Source organism: Triturus cristatus, chromosome 7 (assembly GCF_964204655.1).
Source record: "Triturus cristatus chromosome 7, aTriCri1.1, whole genome shotgun sequence".
NCBI classification, from domain to species: Eukaryota; Metazoa; Chordata; class Amphibia; order Caudata; family Salamandridae; genus Triturus; species Triturus cristatus.
In genome coordinates, this window is record NC_140590.1 from 1,189,863,172 (window position 1) to 1,189,877,787 (window position 14,616).

The 14,616-nt window shown below is 39.8% G+C and overlaps 1 protein-coding gene across 1 annotated transcript in view; it reads left to right on the forward strand.

The window, feature by feature from the left end:
- Window positions 1-14,616, forward strand: part of LOC146811430 (taste receptor type 2 member 40-like) — a 206,575-nt gene that overhangs the window by 123,542 nt on the left and 68,417 nt on the right. The window contains exon 2 of the transcript XR_014965826.1: window positions 166-312. The gene's annotated coding sequence lies outside the window, so the exon portion shown is untranslated. The remainder of the gene's footprint in view (window positions 1-165; window positions 313-14,616) is intronic.

A 14,616-nucleotide genomic window follows, 5' to 3' on the forward strand; every position in this document is an offset into this window, starting at 1 on the left:
TTCTAAACCATAATATGACATGATTATCTCAATACCAACTGTTTATTGTTTGTTATTTGTTTGTTCTTAATTGTAAAATTCTTTCATCTCAGACATATTTGTAAGTTTTTGGTATTATTATAATTTTCCACAGTAATTAATATCTTATTTTTTCCCTTTTACCAGGATGCGGTTTTTGTGTTCCCTTGTTCTCTGTTTCCTTCATTCCGCCTGGATGATGTTCTCCGTGTACTTCTCGTCCTGAGATCTCTCGTCCGGTGTCCGGCCTTCCCCATGTGGCTCCACCTACCCCATCATTATTGTCCTTTTGTGGTATGTTTTCCTATTACCGTATTGTCTTATCAATTGTTAATCTTGTTTTGTCTTTTTGTTTTTTGTTATACTCACTCCTTCCCCCTTTTTCTCCCTACTCACCTGTTTCATCTTAATTTCTGTTTTTTCTTTTATTCTTTTTCTCATCCTCATTTCTTTTTGTATTTCATATCCTTGTATATCTCTCACTATTATCTCTCTGCGATAACTCTTTTTACTCATATTTTGTCAAATGATGTACAATGTTTTCACTTTCACATATGACAGTTTTTCTCAAGAAATGTTTTGATTATAATTATATAAATTTTAGATGTCGTTAAATATTATATCCTGGAATGTTAAAGGTTTGGGTTCTCCTATTAAGCATCAGCAAGTTTTGTCAAATATTGCAAATTTAAAAGGAGATATTGCTTTACTGCAAGAAATTCATGTACCGGATACTGAGATAATTAAACTACGACGTCATTGGGTAGGCCATGTTTTCGCATCACCAGGTTCAGGGAAACGCAATGGTATTGCTATTCTTTGCCATAAACGCTTGGATGTTCAACTCATAAGACAAGATAATGATTCTGAAGGTAGATGGGTTGTGGTTTCCTTACTGATTAATAAGATTCCTCTCACTATTTTTTATATTTATGCTCTCACTAACCAAGATAAACTGTTCTGGCCCCAAATCCTTTCCTTTTTAATGCAATATACTGATGAATATTTGATTTTTGGCGGGGACTGTAATATGATTGTGGATCCCTTTATTGACAGGAGATCCAACTCCAGATTCTTCCCTTCTTTCATGCATTCTCAATTCACCTCCACTATCTCTCAAAGGTCTCTTGTGGATTCCTGGAGACTTTGTCATCCTACACTACAAGAATACACTTATTATTCACCTGCTCACTCTTCACAATCCCGAATAGATTACCTTTTTATTTCTAAAGCCCTAATTCAACACATTTCTCACTCGGATATAGGATCTATTCTAATTTCCGATCATGCCCCAGTTTCATTAAGCTTAGACCTACTTCCTCCCATTAAAGGGACTAGACGCTAGAGATTTAATAATTTTCTTTTACTAGATCCTAAATTCACAGCAGCTTTTCTTGATTTCGCAAACTTGTTTTTTGAAGAAAATGAATCCCCTCAGTTATCCCCTCAACTTATTTGGGACTCCTTTAAAGCTACCTCTAGAGATTTTATTATTTCTTTTGTTGCTCAAAAACGACATGCAGCTTCTCATTCAACACAGTTGCTTAATACACAGATTAAAAAACTGGAACACCTCTATTACTTATCAAACAGCCAATCTGACTTAAAAGAACTTATTAATGCTAAACTTTCTTTTAATAAGCTTTCTACTGAATCTGCAAATCTGTACTTACTTAAATCCAGCGCTAAATTCTATAGTGCACAAAATAAATCTGGCAATCTTCTTGTTAATTATCTCAAAATCAAAAAGGAGCATACTAAAATTGAGTCTATTGTATCTTCATCTAATACTATAATCCATAAAGACAAAGACATTCTCTTAGAATTCTCCAATTTCTATCGATCATTGTATACTCCTGAATCTTCACCTCTTTCATCTGACATTGCTCAATATTTATCCTCTATTTCTCCACCTCCTTCCTTAGATGTGGAATTCGCTTCCTTAGAAGCTGATATACAAACTAAGGATATTCTCACAGCCATTCAATCACTTAAAAAAGGAAAAGCTCCCGGACCTGATGGTTTTACTATTGAATTTTACACTCATTTTTCCAATCTACTCATCCCCAAACTACATAAATTATTCTTATTTTTTATAGCTTCCCAGAAGTCTGAAGGTTCATTCAAGAAGCTTTGATTTGTCTCCTTCCTAAAGAAAATAAAGATCATACATTATGCAAGAATTACTGGCCTATTTCTTTAATTAATTTGGATTATAAGATATTTGCGAAAATTCTTGTGCTTCGTTTGGACAATATTCTACCACAATTAATAGGTAAAGAACAATGTGGATTCATTAAGGGCTGCCACCTCTCTGATAATACTCGTCTCTTTTTCATTGTACTTAGTAAATCTCATTCCTATAGTTCCTCACTAGCACCTGTTGCATTGGATGCTGAAAAAGCATTTGACAGGGTTAATTGGCAGTTTATCTTTTCAACACTTACTTGGTTTGGTTTTGGTCCTAAATTTCTTTCCTATATTTCACTTCTTTATTCTTTTCCTAGATTGTTTATTCTAGCCAATGGCCTTGTTTCCTCTCTCTTCATTTCTGCTTTTTAGAGGTGTCAGGCAAGGTTGTCCTCTTTCCCCTCTCTTATTTATTTTGGCTTTAGAACCTTTCTTATTCAAAATTCGGATGAACAAAAATATTACAGGTTTTCCATATGGTGATATACACCTAAAACTCTCAGCATATGCCGATGATATCCTTTTATTTAAATCTAATCCTCAGACCTCTTTACCAGCTTTTCTTTCAGAGGTTTCCACTTTTTCTTCAGTTTCAGGGTACAAACTGAATGTTGATAAATGTGAAATCCTTCCGTTAAATAAACATTGTTTCCATGCTGATTTTTATCTTCCTCTTTTCATTGGAGCCCTACTAAGATCAAAGACTTAGGCATGTGGTTTACTCCCTCTATTAAAGATACTGTATCACTCAACCTTAAGAACCTCCGATCAACTTTAACCAACTTCACATCACGATGGCATCCCTTATTTTTATCCTGGTGGGGTAGACTGGATTCTGTGAAAATGATGTTGGTTCCTATAATTTTATTTTTCTTGTCTAATCATCCACTCAATATCCCTAAATCTTGTTACAAAAAAATCTATACTATTTTATCAAAAATTTTGTGGCAAAACAAAAAAGCTAGGATGTCTTTTTCCAAACTTAAACAGCCTAAACATTTTGGTGAAGTCAATTTTCCTGATTTTGCTTCATATCACATTTCCTTCTTTCTTAAACATTCCTCTTCATTGCTATCACAGAATATGACTGATTCGATATCTTTACCTTTATGGGTAGAAATTGAATCTTATTTCATTCACCCTCTTTTATTTGAAGAATTTATATCCATATCTAATACCTCCCAAAAATTTTCTCTCCCCATTCTTAAACATATTCGTAAAATTTTTCATCCACTCATGCTAGATGGTCTAGATGAGCGTAACCGTTTTTGTCAATCCCCGATTTGGTATAACAATCACATTAAACTTAACAATAGAACCCTTTTTTGGAAAGACTTGTTCAATCTTGGTCTTAAATGGACTCATCAGCTCTTTCTAGTTGATACCTGTATACCCTTCTCTTTAATGCAAACATGTTATTCCCTCCCTTCTAATTATCACTCTAAGTATATACTATTGACTCTGGCTGCTCAATGTTCTTATGATATTCTCATGGCCCCTTCCACTCATATTAAACCTTCCCCTGTTAAACTTTCGTTATCCCCCTCGGCTTCTCAAATTTATAATAAATTAAGAGAAATTGGCCATACTCTTGATAAATCTACAGTAGAATGTAGTTGGGAATCTGACTTAGACACTTCCTTTTCTATTCCAATGAGGGACAACATTTGGGCTAAAATAAGGATATCTTCTAGGGCTACACAAACATTATTTTTCATATCTAATAGACTTTTAATCACTCCGGCCAAATTACACCATATTGACCCTCTCAATTCCTCTACCTGTTGGTCCTGTCCAGCTCCTGTAGCAAACCTTAAGAATATGTTATTCACATGTCCTGTTATTCATCAATTTTGGATCAAAGTGTGGCAGCAAGTGAACAAAATCTTTCATACACATATCCCTTTTTCTTTTTCCCATATTTTTCTAGGTAGTGTTGCAGAAGTTTGGTCCTCTTCCACCTCTCTTAATATCTCCATTATTGACTTACTTATAGCTGTTGCTTTTCAACAAATCACTAAATCATGGAAAAATGCTTCAAGTGTTTCTTTTCAAGCCTGGTGGTATGGAATTTGTTATAATCACAGATTAGATAGGTCTTATGTTCTCCTGATTGCAATTGCTATTAAACGTGATTTATTATGGTTACCCATTACCCATTTTCTGAATACGTCTGCTCAGTCGTTACCTCTACATACTCCAACCATTGAGGAAGTTTCCAAGCCTCCTTAAGTTACTGCTACTCAGTTATTATTGTATTCTATTTCTATACTCAATATACCACTAAGTTTATAGTAGTGAGATAACTATGATTTAAATGCTATATTTTTTCATATTATTCCAGTTATACCAGTATTGGATATATCTTTCTACCTTCCTTTCCCCCCCACCTACCCTACTTTCTTTGATGTATGAAACATATTTATATTATATTGTCATTATATACTGTATTGTATTACTGTTTTATCTTATACTTATACCCAATAAACGTTCTTTAAAAAAAAAAACAAGAATGTCACTGGCACCCACTTCCTGCTCACCTCTCCCATTCCTAACTGTTTGAACTTGGATGTTTTGTAGCTCTCGCTCCGCACACACCTGGCCTGGAAGTAGAGGCCTCTTTGTTTCCACTGAACCCGTTGGGTCTGCCAGGTGGAAGCATTGTGGAAGCCTGAGCTGAAAATAAAGATTTATAACGTAAACTGATTGACAGGTGCTGACCAGATAGTTTAAGGATCATTTCAGGCTTGTTTCCCAATTGCTTTTCCAGGTTTTGGACATGTAATCTCTGCAGCCCTTGGTTAGTGCATCTCATAGGCCGCCACGGGAGAGAGTGCAATCACATTCCTATTTATGAGCGCCTCAAAGTAAGTGAAGAGTAATTCATTCGAGGTCTGCATGCTGGTGCACCTGGAGCAGAAGGCAACAAGAACCAGAACAAAATGCAGTAGAGTCAGGGTAGTAACTTCCAATGGTGCAGCAGGAGCATTGGCACCAGGACCAAGGAGTATGAGGCCCCCTGATCACAATTATATAGCTGCTTTTTACTACTTAATCAGGACCTGGGGCAGGAAAGCGTTCCTGTTAGGCCACTGCGTAGAGTGCACAGAGGCAGATGCAACGCTTAGCAGTTGCTTGTAGCTGGGACTCCTTGGACACTTTTACAATACTCACTGGTGGTCTTTCCCTGCTCAATGTATGGGATAAAACACTAGCCAACGATAGCTATCGTCACTTTTACTTCACTGAGGAATAAGAACTGTAAATCATGTGTGTTTCATTGATGCCACAGGTACTGTGGCATCACGGCCAGGGGTGCAAGGGCAGTATTTAATTTGAGACGGTGGCTCCTGGTGGGGACTACCAGCACTTATTAGTGGGTACCTGCGCTTAGTTTCCCTATCAGATATTTTCTGACCACATGACAGGAAAAAACACAGAGCTTTGAACAGGGCCAGACCGGGAAGCAAAACCAGCCCTGGCAAAGTGCTCGGCAGGCACTCCCGGGGGGTTGGGGGTGCCGCCGAGCTCTTTGCCAGGACCGGTTTTTGGCCGATTTTGTTACAGGGCCGAATTTGCAGCTATGCTGCAAAAACGGCCCTGTAACAAAAACGGCCCACAGGGGCCCAAACCGACCCCACCCGAGCGACGCACTGGGGGATTGCCCGGTGCCCGCTACGGCCAGTCAGGCCCTGGCTTTGAAAGACTAAGGGGCATATTATCAAGACAGGCGCTAAAATTATCGCCGCTTTAGCGGCAGAAAACTGCCGCTAAAACGTCGATAATGGGCTTGATAATATGCTCTATGGAATTCCAATTGAAGCCCATGTTAGATGTCCTTCACATTTAATATGGGCTTTAATTGGAATTCCATGGAGCATATTATCAAGCCCATTATCGGCGTTTTAGCTGCAGTTTTCTGCCGCTAAAGGGGCGATAATTTTAGCGCCTGTCTTGATAATATGCTCCCTAAGGAAGACAAAGACAACGGAGGAAGAACAAAACATTCACAAAGGGAGAAAGCAGGGGCCTTCAAGAATGAGATAAAGGGGCAGGGAGCGTCTGATGGTGAATTAAAAAGACATGAGGTGGATTAAAGACCACCAGCCTCGGAATTTAGCGCGCCGACATTTAATTGCTCTAGCCTCGGGCATCTGAGCTGAGTTTTGAGCACGGCACCTTTTCTTTTACAAATTAAGCACTGGTTCATTCCTTCACTTTCATTCCTTTTATAGTCAAGGCCAGGAACCAATGCAGCTGACATCCCTAAGATTGTACTTTTCCTTTTGAAATTTGAGTACAAGTGCATTTTTAATGAAGGTACGTGTCAATCTTCCGTTCACAGTAAAGGGAACATGTAGAAATATAACCTGTCTAACTTTCCCAAAACTGCACATTTTTTATCTTAAAATTCAAGGGATTACCAAAGCCTGAACCCACTTTTTACACATGTGAAATTCCTGAAAATATATATGTCCTTTAGGTAACAAATGATCGATTCAAACATTCTTAACTGAAAAGAAAAGTACATTTAACTTTAATAAATTGTAAATAAAAGAGTTGTAATTTATATTTTTTCTCAGTAATATGGGTGAAATTAACAAAATAAGTCATACGAAATGTTTCATCTATTTTACTTAGAAAAAACGATACTATGTTCTTCTACAGTTGTAAAAGATACCCTATTTGAATAACTGTAAAAACGTTGATTTTGGTACTTTTCTCAGAAAAATAAATGGTGAACTGATGAACAGGTTACAGCTTTTGTGAAACTCCAGTATTTGGAATAAAAAAGTAATTGATTAATTCTGCACAGCTTTGAATGAGGGCTAACATTTTACACAATGAATGAATACAATATTTCGAATAACAGTTTAGTTAACATCATCACTAGCAATATTTTAATTTTCAGTATCCTCACCAATCTCAGTCTTACCTCAGTTTGTCCGTGTGATCCTTTAGATGTAGGCAGTGCCCTGGACTCTGAGATGACAGGCATTGTGATGTCATCACCTGTGTGATGTCACAGCTCATGACCCTGGGCTATAGCAACCAAAATAAAAGAGTTCCTTCAATGTGCATGGAAACTGGGTCAGGACTTGTGAAGGGCACCAAGACTTTCAGAAACACGACGATTGAGGGCCCTGTGACCGCCTCTCAACAGACCGTGTACTGGTACCCTGGGTCACGGAGGAGGCAGCCAGTCAGGAGCCTCCCGTTTTTCATATGTCAGGTAAGAGAGGCCCCCATCACAGCTCAAAGTGTCATCAATCAGAAAAGATACTGGGGTAAGGGGTAACGTAGTGTTCATCTGCATACAATCGCACTGCTGCCTCACGTGGGTCATTTATAGTAAACGCCCAAGTCCTGAAATTATTGAACTAAACTAGATTGTTGGCAGGTGGTGAGCAGACCATGATTTGTTCCCACCTGAGGGATGAGTCGCTGTTTGTCTTTACTCAGGAGGCCTCCACTCCAGCAACAGGATCCACATGGATCGGGTTTGTTACAGTTTCAAGTGTAGTCGAAAGTTACTTGACTGTCTGCACAGAGTTTCATCCTTGGTGTACAGGTTCTGTTTTTACTGCATAAAATTACAAGTGTTCAAATTGCCTTCTTTTTCAAGTATAATTATTATCTAAAATAAAATTAATTCAAAATGGTTTCATCATAAATTTACTTTTTGGTTTACTTTTCACATTATTTCAATTTCCTTTAATCTTTCAAATAGATCGAAAACCCCATATGCTCCATTTCCGCTGAGAGGCATTTTATGGCATGGGCAAAATAGAAATTGGCCTGGGCTCCCGCCTTCAAAGAGCCCCCCAGGGAAATTGAACTGTCTTTCCATTTGACCTCTATCTATTCTACTCCTCCATCTAAACCTCTCCACTTACTGTATACTCTAACTCTGTCTATCAAAACCGGTGTTATCTTAAGGATTTGTGGGGTCCTGGGCAAGACATAATTCATTTGTTTTTGTATGGCTTGTTTGACATATTATTTAGTATTGTTTAACATCATATGGGCTTGCAATTTTCAAATTTGTTGTTCCGTTCAGGGGCTTCTAAATGTTTTGCCCTGGACCCCCAAAAATCCCTAAAATGACACGAGGAGGAGGAGGAGGAGGGAGAGGAGGAAGAGAGGGGGCCTCTTGCTAGAGCTGACGACTTTGAAACTGAGATTCAGGTTTGAATTCCAGACTTTATCAACTTCCTTTGTTTCTAGTCAAATAACTTAATCTTCCTGTGCCTATAAAATGTGTAATGTAATCTCAATCTCAGCTCCAATACCCCCGGGCAACATCTGGCTATAAGAAACAAAAAAAACAGAACCTGCAGAACACATGGCTGCACAAGAAAACCAAGTCATAGGTGTTCAGTCTAAAAGAGTTAACTGAATCCTTGCTATATTTAATGTGCATACAGATTCCTGTTTGGTAGTGACACAAACCCAATACACCCTCTCATCTAATGAAAGGACAAGTATCCCTCTAGGACCAGGTGACTACCTCAAACTTCCCTGACCCGGGAGAAACAGGTATTCATATTTGTACTTTAGCCGTGAACAACACCATTACACTGTTAACTGATAGTCTGTCACCTCTCAGTGCAGTCCTTCTTTGATGTTGACAGCTCGACGAAACTGCTCAAAGCAGAACATTCCCAAGTGATTGGCTGCTATGTAATGGGAACATACAAAACAGGAGAGTGCTATCAAACAATGCACTGAACATTTGAGATGGGCACATCGACCAAGCACACATCTAACATACGTTGGCACACAAATCAATCTGACTTTGATATGCTAAGGCGAACAAACAAAAGCACACACAATTTTGCCAAATTTCTGTGCAACCTCCTTCTATCGGTGCCTTGTTTACCTTCGCCTTCTTTTGAATTCCCCAAAGTTGTGTTGCTGCGTGGCACCAGTACAAACATCATGAAATAAAACGCAACAGCACAGGACGCTTGAGGAATAAAATAGCAGGGAATGAACAAAGGAGGTACAGAAAAAGACTGCAGAGAGAAACAGCAGAAATTGGCTATTTGCATGTGTCTGTACCTGTGTTTGCATGCATTTGCGAATTAAAGCTAGACGTGTTGGTTTTACTAATGCTTCTTGTCAGTGTGTTTAGGGTCTCTGGAGCTTACCCTTGCTGTCTCCAATTTGACATGGAACCAGTATATTGAGGTGAGGATTTTGGAAGGGAATGGAGAAGTGGACTGACCATTACAATTTGTAAGACTTTGACATTTCTATGTGGTTTTTCATGATAAAAATCAGGCCCTGAGTGAAACCGGGTTGTGGGTAGGGAAATCGGACCCCAGAGGCCCAAAACCGGCCCCCACCCGTGCGGCGCACCGGGGGATTGCCCGGTGCCCGCTACAGCCAGTCCGGCCCTGGTAATGCTGTAGTTGTTTGTTGCCAATAGGAAGGAACTGATGAGAGCTGTGGGTGTCTTTGCATTCCTCCAGTCAAGGCAGAAATCTAAACTTAAAATCTGTCACAAGAAGGTGTGAAGTGATCAGAAAACCATCAATGAATGATTTCTGCTATCAGGTGGGTGGTGTAAGATGTTCAGCCTCGTTGTTTAGGTGTTGTTCTTGTAATCTTCACAGTGAGACAACATAACAAGGAGGATTCAATCAGTTTAGATTCAAGAAACATCTTGTGGATAATGACAACCCCCTCCTCTTCTTTCTAGGTGAAGGGTGTTATATCTTAGTGATAAGATGGAAGTGGAAATGGAGGCGGAGCAGAGCCAGGTTTCCATAAGTGCACAAGCATCAAGTCAGTGTTGGATGCAGGCAGTTACAAAGTTGCATTAGATGTCAAGGTTTCAGGGGGGGCAGCTTTCATGTGCTGTGAAGGAGATGGGCCACTGAGGTTAGAGGACACAGTTCTTCTTAGGCTGCTTGAGAAGATTGGCCTTTGATTGCATGCAAAACACCTATCTCTTGAGTTTGTGGTTATAGAGTGTGTTGTGGGATTTGGTATTACTGAGTATTTGGGTGTGTGGAGTGTGTAAAAAGTATAGGATTGGAGCCATATAATTTAGTGCTCCATGCATTTATCCATTAATCATACTCATAATGTATCAACCATATTAAGTTGTGTGCATCGTCTTAATTAATTAACAGTAAGTGACCGCATTTACACGTAGTAAGAGCCACATACATAACCATATTGCAATCAATGCATTCTCTCATGCAACTGTACTCTTTTGTTTCCATCTTTGTCTTTCGCAGTTGACATGGCTTGTGGCTAGGCCTCAGTCACTCGAATTATTCCCTTGATAAACACATTGCAAGTATTATATTTTTTTCTCCTCTGCAGATGTGTTATCATGGAGTGCTTGTTAGTTGGAATAAGGTTATTGGTTATTGTAGAGAACTGTTAGATTGAGCTTGTCTTATTAGATTTTGGCTTTAGACATGTAGCATGTAGGGATGGGAAAGAGCTTCTTGTACCAGGAAGACAAAACTGTTGCTATCAGAAAGCCCGATGCTTGGAACCTGGGGTGTCTACCTGCTCCCAGGGAAACTCGACTTCTGATTGGACCGTCCAGAGGGACTTGCTGGAATGGTATTTCTAAAGCTTTCGACCGTGTATTATTAATTGTGTGTTTCTTGAACAGCTAGCTGACTTCGCTGAGGGAGGACCTTTCTCGGCTCTGCTGATTCCCTCTGCCATGATGTTGGGCTTTAGGCTTGAATGCCCATTTCTTCCTTCAGAACCTTCCTTTGGTTCTTCTGATGCTGACACCTTCCTCCTTGAATTTCCCCTTGTCACTTTTGAAAATTTAGATCAGGGAAGTACCTTTATGAAACCTATCTACTTTTTATTCTGTGCTTTGTAGCCTATCATATTTTGCATCTTCTCCTTTATAATAAACACATTCAGACTGCACAATTATATTGATATATATATTACTTTTGTATAAATTGAGTTTATTGATTAATAATTTTCCAACCTTCACTAACCCTTTGTTAATAAACATTCATGGTTTGGAAACCCTCCTCTCTTTCATGATTGTGAGCCAAAGTGGTTTCACTATCCTTGAAATGTGTTGCTGATGCTAGCTCCTTTCAAACACTTTCAATCGACAATCGAAGATCCATACGATCAGTGGAGGATCCTGTACGACAACCACACTAGAACATTTAGGTACAGGAAAATCTCCCCATCAGGAGGAATGCTTCGGAGCGTAGGATTAGTGTGCATATTGGGCTCTTTCAGAGTATGTGTGTTGAGTGAGATGTAAAAGGGTTTTAGCAGAGCAGCCCCTGTGAGGAGTGCTTGGGTGGGTGTATGCACAGTAACCAAGCTACATTACCATCATAAACAAGCTGGCAAAGACCACTCCAATAATTGAAATCATGTGCAAAAATGTTAAATGTTCCTATTGATTAACTATATGATAATCGTAAATATTGAATGTTAGCACCTTTCTGAACAATGCAACAACCGTTTCGTTAGTTATCCTCAAGCTGAATATGTATTAATTATTCTGTACACGAAGGAACTGAGGATCAAAAGGGGCCATTAACAGCACAGAAGTATGTTGAAGAATGGAAATCTGAAATTGGCCATATGCTGGAAAAGGGGAGGACCACGATGTGGATGAATCTTTTAATTTCACATTGGTTAAAATTATTTCCTCAGGTAGGATCTTGTGGTACTGAAGAATAATAAAAAACCTATAAATCTCAGAAGGGTTTCAAGCTGGGGAGATGTGTTTGCTCCAGAGACAACCCCTCTGATGCTGATAAAATTCAGTCAAAGGTCTCCAATATTTACTTTTCACATTGGTCAAAATAACTATGGTGACTTCAGTCACAATCATGTTTTGGTAATCGAAGCTGGTTGGGTCAAAGATCTAAGTCAACTTGAAGAGAATTCCCTGTTGATGATATTGTTGACTATGTACAAAATGACTTAAAATGGCGACAAAACCTCAATGCTTTCAGGCTGAAATCTTTTGCCGTCAATTTAGAGACCACAAAATAAACTCTCTGCACTCCTCTGCTGCAATGTCCTTCACTGAGCCCGCTTCTCATTTAGGTTTAGAGTTTCATACTAAATGAGGTCTACAAATTTAATTGGAAGCTTCACGCTAACTTTATCAACAATGTGGCGTGAAGAGTTTGCAGTTGTCCTTTCTCAGGCTCTCCTACTAATTTCCTGGTAGGAGGGACAAACAAAGGACTGAATAAATAGATATGATTAGCACAGCTCTGCACACTGAGTAGCCTATGGGTAATTTCTGGCTTAAAGGAGAAGGGTGTTTGAAGAGTATTGTCAAGTTTTCAGAAAAAAAGGTTATTGCTTTTGATATTTTAGCGAAGGTCGTGTTCCACAGTTAAATCCTCATGACTGTGAAAGGGTTAGTTTTTCCCGGTAGCCAAGAATAGGCTTTTGTTGAATTAGGAGTTTTTTTCTGTTGGGGTAATTTGGGGCTCTTGTATTTGAGATGCCATTATTTGTGGGTTGAGGAGATGGAATATCTGGACTTCTGTTGAACTACAATAGTTTGGAACACTTGAAAACTTGAAATCTGATGTTGTGTCAGTCTGAGGTATATTGCGCTGGCATGATTGAGGCAGGAGTTGATATAGGTCACACTAGTACCTAGTTTTGGCCGTTTTTTGCCGCGGCGGGGTGCTTACTTTCTACCACCACAAAGGAAGTCATGGCCGCTGCAATCCTGATGGACAGTCTTCCCAATCTAACTAGGGTAGGACAGACCTCTGGGTAAAGCTTCTAAATAAAAATGTAAAAACATATGGTTTTAAAGCTTGCTGAAAGTGTACTTTAAAACCATTTGTTTTTGCATTGTTTATTTAGAACAAAACGCCTGAGAGCCAGTCTCGCCATGACTATCTGGGATTTGAGTATTGAATATTGTGTTTACGTGTAGATTGGCTTGCAGACATATGATCTTGGATGTGGAAGTTGGTGGCGCTTTCAGCATGTATTTCTGTTTGAAACCTTTATTATTTAAAATACTTAACAATTACCATATTCTAGTCATTTGGGAGCTTCCACTGTTGTGGTCTAGACCCAATACCAGGCTGCGGATCTGCTTTGGGGCCAGAGTCCTGAAATAGATTTCCTAATCACCAGGAAAGAGACACACATCTGCTCATCTGCTCCTCTGGGCCACAATTTGTTGCGGTTCCTGGTCGGTGGTAAGATGGGCAGATGTCTACTCCCCATCATTATGCAAAGGTGGTGGTTATCATTAGCTCTGGAAGATAGGAGGCAGGCAAGGTAGCAATTAAACCCTCATGGGAGGACGCTGTCAATTGCAGGAGTTTCCAATGCCAAGACTTCATATAGACACAGAATGCCAATCTTCTGATACCTGCACCTCTGGATACCAGCTGTTCAGACAGGTACACCTCTCTGTCCATCCCATTGAGATAGTTAACTCAGCTTGTGAATCTTTCAAAATTCAAGATGGAAATTTGAAGCCGGTCCTGGGTAATCAACCGTTTTACGATGTACAAACTCAAACTCTTCCATAAGAACAATGAATGCAATCATGAGTGGATTACTGCTTGTGTTCGGGTAGCGATATCAGCTGTACTTCTGCTTGCAGAAGGGATAGGCAGCCCAAGGAACCCTTTATCCCATTCTCTGCCTTCTATGACCTATCCATACTGGAAACCCCCAAATCTTGCTGCCTACCTTCAAGTGTGTCCTGAATTTGAACGGGTCACTTGTTGTAAGTATCGTTTCTCAGGGTTGGATTGGGATTAAAAATTGGCCTGGGCACGCATTTGCATATTGCCTTTCCTCAAAACACTGCTTCGGCGAAGTTTTATGAAAAGAAGAGAGGGGGCTCTAACAGAGGCATGTTTTCTTAACTTTACTTAGATAAAAGAAAATGCAGGGATTAGTTCACACAGGGGAAACACACCTGAAAACAAGTGAGGCCACTTCTGCTCAGGCCCCCTGCCCCACTTAATGTGCATACATTAATGAGCCGACCCAGTGAGAGAAAGGGAGGGACACCTCTGCCTGTTGATAAAAGGGAGGTAATGGACTCCCATTTGACTCCAGAAAGGCCACTCAAGCACCCACTGGGCCGCTGGCAGTATCCAAACCACACAGACACCGCCCAAATCGGCCCCCCAGGTTGACCAAAAAAACAGCCCAAAGCTGAAACTTGGAAACCGGCCCCTTTTTTGATGTCAAATAGAGATTTCAGTGGATATTTGGACCCAGATTTATAAAACTTTGATGCAACGCAGTGAGACACCTTGCTGCGCTGCATGAAAGGGAGAGCGCAGGAATGTACCATATTTAACATTATACGGCATACTCCTGTCCTCTCCTAGCGCTGGCACACAATGTGCTGCTTTGCCCCAACGCAGGCACCCCTGTGCCATGATGCAA